Consider the following 7,305-nt stretch of genomic DNA (forward strand, 5'->3'; position numbering starts at 1 on the left):
TTTCACAGGCGCATTAGCAGGGAGCTGGTTTGGGAGTGAAGCAGAAGGGACGTCAACCAGCCCTTGGACATGAGCTTGCCAGTGTCACAGGTGGTGACTTAACCTGCTGTGCCGGAAAACCAGCCCCCAGAGTCATCCCCATTTTACAAATGAGAAAGACAGGCTTGGGGAGGGGTGACTAGTCAGCCCAGCTAGTAAGTGGCACAGCTGGAGCCCGGACCCAGGCTTTCTGGATTCCAAGCATGGACTCAGCACTGCCCGGAGCCTTCTTCATGTGTGCTGTGGGCATGGAAGGCCCACGTGTCCTCTCAGTGCCTGCCAGGCTACCATCACGCCCACCGAAGGCCGTCAGACCGTCGAGGAGCGGCCTGAGAAGATGCCCATCCCCGGAAGCACAAAAACCCCTTTGGACTTGCATTTCGGAGTAGCATAACCCCATGACAGAGATTTAAGAACAGCCCTAACGTGTACAGTATATAGAACAGACGGAATGAGGACGCCGGCTGAATGAGTGGAAGACCTGTTCTCGCCAGCAGGAAGGAAACAGACTGAATCAGGTGGGGAGGTGGTGGAACTCCTGGAGCACCGGGTTTTACCCAGGCTGGAATAGGAGGCCCTGCCAATCTCTGGCATCAGAGGATGAGGCAAAGGTGAGGCATGTCCAGCACCCCCATCCCCTCCCTCTGCCCATCCAGGCCCACTCCCGCTGTCCCCACCCTGCTGTGGGTGTGGGAGGTTGGCTCATGTGGACTATCACCCCTAGCTCCCACGGGAGGCCCTGGGGGCAGGCGGAGGGGCTTGAAGGCAGGTACTTACTCCCTGGCCTTTGTCTTGGGGTTTCAGTCATCTGTCCCTCTCAGTAAGGCCATAGCTCCTGCCATGGGGCTCTCTGCACACAGCTCTCTCTGAAGCCCCATAACTGCTTTTTCCCTGGATCCTGTGGGCCTAGGGGTGGCTGTGACGTCCCACTGTTGCTGCTCTGGGCAATGCCCCATCCCTTGCTGGTATTCCTAAGCCCCGCCTGCACCTGTGTGCATAGTCCCTTTACCCCTCCCTGTGATCTCCCAGGTTGAGGGTGGCACTGGTAGCCAGGAGCCCTATGGAGATCAGTGTGGTGAGGCGGAGAGGCCCATGGGAAGGCCCCTGTCTGCAGAGGAAGGCTCTCGGCCAGGCCAGAAGGGACTTGCTGGATGTGAGAAGCCGACCGAACAGAGGAAGACACCAGGTCTTGGAAAACGGATGTAACTGTCCGTTAGCTTTGGTGTGAGCTGGAGAGGAAAATGGGTGGTGGGGGAAATGTTGAGGCTGGCTTCAGGCAGGCTGAGTGGCAGATGCTGGCCAGCTAATAGGATGTGGAAAGGACTCTTCCTGTCGCCTGGAATGGGGAAGAATCTGGGCTCCAGTTGGACACAAAGAGGCATTAAGGAATGCACATTCTATAGAGGACAATCACCAGTGGAGGTTGGGTTCTCCTGGGGCCTCAGAAGAGGCTGCCAAACCTCTGAACCTTGCTGAATGCTTGTTACTTTCCCAGAAAAAAAAAAATAGGTCAGTACATGTTACTGTAGCCTTCCAGCCAGCTAACACCGTGGAAATAAGCAACCTGACCCAGCGGGTGCAAGAGCAGGCTTCAGGGCCAGGCTCCCTGGATGCAGATCTTGCCGCACCTGCTTCCTGGCTGCACAAGTGACTCAGTCTGCGTGAGCCTCAGCTTCCTCATCTGCAAAGGGGGACCACAACAATACTTACGTCACAGGGCTGTTGAGATGACTGGTGAGCAAATCCCTCTCTGTCACTTAGAATGACACACACATGGTAAGAAGTCAGTAACTGCAGGTGGACATTTGGCCTGACAGCTAAATGTCTATTAGGATGCCACATCCCATGTTGGAGTGCCTGGAGTTCAAGTCCCAGCTCCACTCCCAACTGCAGCTTCCTGCTAATGTAGACCCTGGGAGGCAGCAGTGATGGCACAGGTTTCTGGGTTCCTGCCACCCACGTGGGAGATCCGAAGTGAGTTCCTAGCTCCTGGCTTCAGGCTGACCCATTGCCGGCATTAGGGAGTAAACCAGCAGATGGAAGTTCTGTCTGTCTGTCTGTCTCTCTCTCTCTCTCTCTCTATCACTTTGGTTCTCAAACAAAATAAATAATAAAATCCATTTAAAAGTCAAGAACTGTGCAGTTTTGTCATGGAGAGCGTTTCTTTGCAGGACCGCTATCATAATGAAATGCAAGATCAGACCTGAAGCCAGAGGAACTGAACAGCTCGTTCTCTTGGAGAAAGATCGAGGAGAGGAAACAGCAGAAAAGAACGTCATTCCTGCTACGGGCCTTTTGGGAAGAAGCTAGGTCACCCCCAACCCTGCTCACCACGCACTGCACGAGGAAGCTACTGAATCCTCTCACATCCCCACTCGGACCTCGCGCCAGCACCAGGGACAGACAAAGAGCCTCCAGGAGGGCTGGCTTTAGGGAGAACACGGGGAAGCGAGCCTTCCCGGGACAGATGGGTTTCTCCACACAAACTCAAGGGTAAATGCAGAAATGGCTGGGCAGGGAGCCCACTGCTCTGGGAAACTCTCCCCTAGAAAAGAAGCATGCAAGGCCGAAATGGAGCAAACCCCTACAGTAGGCTAGGACGAGAAACGCAAGTTCCCGTCAGCAGATCGGTCTGGCTAACAACGCCTTGACTGCGGTGCAGAAGGGTCACGTGCTGTCTCCCAAACCACAGGCACGGCAGGGCGGCCGCCTGGCTCCTGGTCGGGGAGCCCACTCCAGAGTGACTCAGGCACTCCAGAAAGTTCATGGAATAGGAAGCCAAAAGAGAAGTTTATTTCAGTGCAAAAATGTTTTGAAATCCATGCATACAAGAGTTCTTTCAAACAGCTCATGGGAAATGCATATTGTGGGGAAAGCTGTGCATGGATTTCAAAGTTTTTTGCATCAAAATGAAACTTCTTTAAAATTTGAAATGCAAAGAGAGAGAGAAAGAGAGAGAGAATCTTCCATCAATTGGTTCATTCCCCTGAGAGCCTGCAACAGCCAAGGCTGGGCCAGGATGAAGCCAGGAACCTAAGCCCTTGGGTGCCTCCCAGGCACATTAGCAGGAAGCTGGATTGGAAGCAGAAGAGGACTCAATCTCTAGCATTCTGATATACAATGCAGGCTTCCCACGCAGTGGCCTTACCTGCTGTGCCACAACACCCACCCCTGAACTTACCCTTTAGTGCTATTTCTCCCTGAACACCCTGGAATGCCCCCGGTGTGCACAGCCCAGGCTGGTGGTGAGGTAGAGCATCCGGCTGGGCTCAGCCACCTGCTCCTTCAAGTCCGCCTCCACCTTTCTCCCCTATGTGCATGAGAAGAGACAGATTGCCCCAAGGAAGAGGAAAGCAAATGCTGGCAGGTTGGCTGAGGTACCGGAGGCGTGACTGCTGCTCCGGGTATGGCCCGTGAGCATGCAGACTTGGTGCTACAGCCCACTTGGCAGGACTGCTGCTTTCCATCAAACTCAGAATAACACGGTGGGTCCATTCCCTACTGCAGCAGATACCAGTTCAGCAACAGCACAGCTGTTGATTTAATTCATGGAGGGCTTCCTCCTGGGCCAGGCTGTGTGCTAGATGCTCCTTCTTATTTAACTCTCGTATCTGCCCTGTGGGTTAGGTACGGATATTATCTGCAGTGTCTCCAAACCTCTGCACGGACAGGCTAAGGCACTTCCCCAAGCTCACGGGACCTGGCGGAGCCCAGCTCCTGCTAGTACAGCACCGAGTCTCCACTTTGGAGGGCTGATTCCCTGTGTAATGACTGTTGAAAGCGAGGAAGCACTCCAGCTAGTGGTGCCAATATTCCCTTCGGGAGAGTTCTGTCCTTAGCGCTCACAGGCACCTGCTTTCTGTCGTTGCTACATTGAACATGACCATGAGACCAAGTCGCCCTCAGAACTGGAAGTCTGGACTGCACTAGGAATCAAAGGGCTACTTTCTGGGTGCCTCCCAGACACTGGCAGCACTGAACACAGGCAGCAGAGAGGCCCAGAGGAGGGTGTGTGTGTGTTTGTGTGTCTGTGTCTTTGTGTGTCTGTGTGTGTGTGTGTGTCCTCCTCCCTCTGCCCAGCCAGCAAGTGGTGGAGCTGCTGCAGTATTTGATTCCCTGCCATGATCTCTACCCTGTTCCTCCTGGAGGCCCCTCCCTCCCTGCTCCCTGCTCAGACCCCACCACCACCACTTCCTTCTGACACACAGGTCAGCTGTTTGCTTAGCTCTCCCTCTTGACTCTGGCCTTCTGCATTTTGGTCTTTGTATGCGTGGGCAATTGCCACAATCATCTTGTGTAACAGAGGGACCTACAACACAAGAGTTTTCTCACTGGTGGGCCTGGAGACCAGCCAGAGCTGGCTCCTGGGTGCAGCTCACGTTCAGATCCACCCCCTGGAATCTGACTTCCCCTGGGGGCAGCAGCTGCCCGAGGCGTGTTCTTCTGGTATCAGATGGCACCAGAGGCCTCCGTCTGATATTGTCACACTGTCACTTCCACCCTTCCTGAGCTGGCCACAGCCAGTCCCAGGGGGAAACTCGCAACCAGTGTGGTGAGGTCACACCCCCTCGGCACAAGTGGGAGAGAACACAAAGGCACAGGGCTCGGGGTGCCGCTGTGCGGTTCTAGTCCGGGAGGCTGGGCTAAGTCGACAGCAATGATTTAATTCTGAGCTTTGTCTTCAACAGCTCCTCCAAGGCATCTGGGGCTGGGGGAGGGGTGGTCTCTGTTGCTTTACCCGTGGAGGAAAACAATGCCTCCCTCCTCAGTCTTCTCCCCTTCCCGAGATACCTGCGGTCCACGCCTGTGACAATGGGGCTGCCCGCTGCTCCATACTGGGCTTTGGGGAGAGCAAGGCGCCTGCTGCCCCGCTGCCCACCTCCTCAACCCACACGTCTGCAGGCTCTCATGCTCTGGATACTTCGCCCCGGGCGTGTTTGCCCAACACACTTCCACCTTTGCAAATCCCTTTTCTGCTTTCTCACCCTCTGGCACAATTCTAAGCCAGATGTGCCTTCTCTGGAGGATGGGACGAGCCTTCCAAATTCCAGATGTCCCTGGCTTGGCCAGACAGGATTCAGGCTCAGGGGGCGGGGGAGGGCGGGAAGGAGGCGGAATTGCAGACTGAACACATTTTTTAAAAACAGACACGCTTTCGGGTATAAAACCAACACTTTTCGGCAGAAATCTTTCAGAGCAGATGTGGACGAGAACTCTGACATCCTCACTGACAGCAGCACCCCTCCCACGTGGCTTCCACTTATTCCAAGAGATGTTCAGGCCACCTGCCAGCCCTTGGTCGGCTCCGCGTAAGCGGAAGGAAGGCAGGGCTGGCTGTGACGCTAACTGCCGCCTCCAGCTGGAGACCACAGTAGGACACTGAGACGCATGCTGCAGGGCAGTGTCTCACAGGGACTGTGGGAAGTCAGAGAAAACTGGTGACAACAGTCTTCCAGGCACGAGAGCCAGCTGTGGGCTGCGATCACACGGTTGAACACTCACACGGCATACAGAGAATCCGGTGGCACGTCGCTCACGTGGTGCTCAGGGTCACGGCCAGGCCATTGCATAGCCAAAGCCCGAGACTGTACGAGAGGAAGCTGGAATGGTCAGACTCACAGTGGCAGAAAGTACAACGGTGGTAGCTGCCGGCTGGGGGAGGGAAGACGGGGCAGGGGTTCGTGCTTAGGGGTGCAGAGCCTCAGTTAGGTTGACGCAAGAGTTCCAGAGATAAATAGTGGTGACGGTTGCACAACAGTGTGGACGCAAATTTTAAGATAGTTAAAATGGCAAATGTTATCTATATTTTATATTAAAATATGCAAGTAGAATGTTTTTTAAGTCCATACCACTGGAGAAACCCTTCGGATGCGTTCACCTATGTGCACCTGTTATACTTCCATGACAAACGCTGAAATGGCAGGAAAATAAGTAAGAAAATGAGAGAGAAATAAAGAAATGCTATGAAGAAAATGACACAGGGTGAAGGCATGCAGAATGCAGGAGGCAGAGACGGGGCTCAGGACACAGAACTTGGTAGACTATGCTGTGAATTTAACTCTCCTAAGAACATCAGGAAGAAATTTTACACATTTTCTTTTTGGATGGGGAGTGCAGGGAGAGATTAAATTAAAATCAAGAACTCAGTACAGTGTGTCAACTATCTACACCTCAATATATTTGTCTATTATGACAAATTGGAAAAAGCTACCTAAGGGTAAATAGGGTTCTCATTTCCAATTAAAATTTCATTTCAGCAAACTTCAAGGCTTTTCATTTAGCATTTATTTATTCTATTTTAATATCTTTTAAAAATTTCAGTTGCAAAGTTTTTGCATGAAAAACAAAGGAATAGATCTTTATTAAAAGCCAAATAAAATATTTATATTATATGTGTATGTGTGATATACATATGCTCATACATACACACCTATGAGGGTATGTCAAAAAGTTACAGAAAATGGAATTAAAAGGTACGTTTATCTTGGTGCAAAATCTTTTGAAATTCATTCATATGAGGACCTTCAAAGAGTTCATGGAAAATATATAATATGAAAAGCCTGTGCATGGATTTCAAAAAAATTTTGCAGCAAAATAAATAACTTTTAATTCCATTTCCACAAATCCTTCTTTTTAAAGATTTATTTGTTTAGGCCGGCGCCGCGGCTCACTAGGCTAATCCTCCGCCTAGCGGCGCCAGCACACCGGGTTCAAGTCCCGGTCGGGGCGCCGGATTCTGTCCCGGTTGCCCCTCTTCCAGGCCAGCTCTCTGCTGTGGCCAGGGAGTGCAGTGGAGGATGGCCCAGGTGCTTGGGCCCTGCACCCCATGGGAGACCAGGAAAAGCACCTGGCTCCTGCCATCGGATCAGCGCGGTGCGCTGGCCGCGGCGGCCATTGGAGGGTGAACCAACGGCAAAGGAAGACCTTTCTCTCTGTCTCTCTCTCTCACTGTCCACTCTGCCTGTCAAAAAAAAAAAAAAAAGATTTATTTGTTTAAAAAAAAAAAGATTTACTGGGGGCGGTGCCATGGCGCAGTAGGTTAATCCTCCACCTACAGCGCTGGCACCCCATATGGACACCATTTCGAGTCCTGGCTGCTCCTCTTCCAATCCAGTTCTCTGCTACAGCCTGGGAAAGCAGTAAATGGCCCAAGAGCTTGGGCCCCTGCACCCTCATGGGAGACACAGAAGAAGCTCCTGGCTCCTGGCTCCTGATCGGCACAACTCTGGCCATTGCGGCCATTTGGGGAGTGAACCATCAGATAGA

The sequence above is a fragment of the Oryctolagus cuniculus genome, chromosome 5 (genome assembly GCF_964237555.1).
Source record: "Oryctolagus cuniculus chromosome 5, mOryCun1.1, whole genome shotgun sequence".
NCBI lineage: Eukaryota > Metazoa > Chordata > Mammalia > Lagomorpha > Leporidae > Oryctolagus > Oryctolagus cuniculus.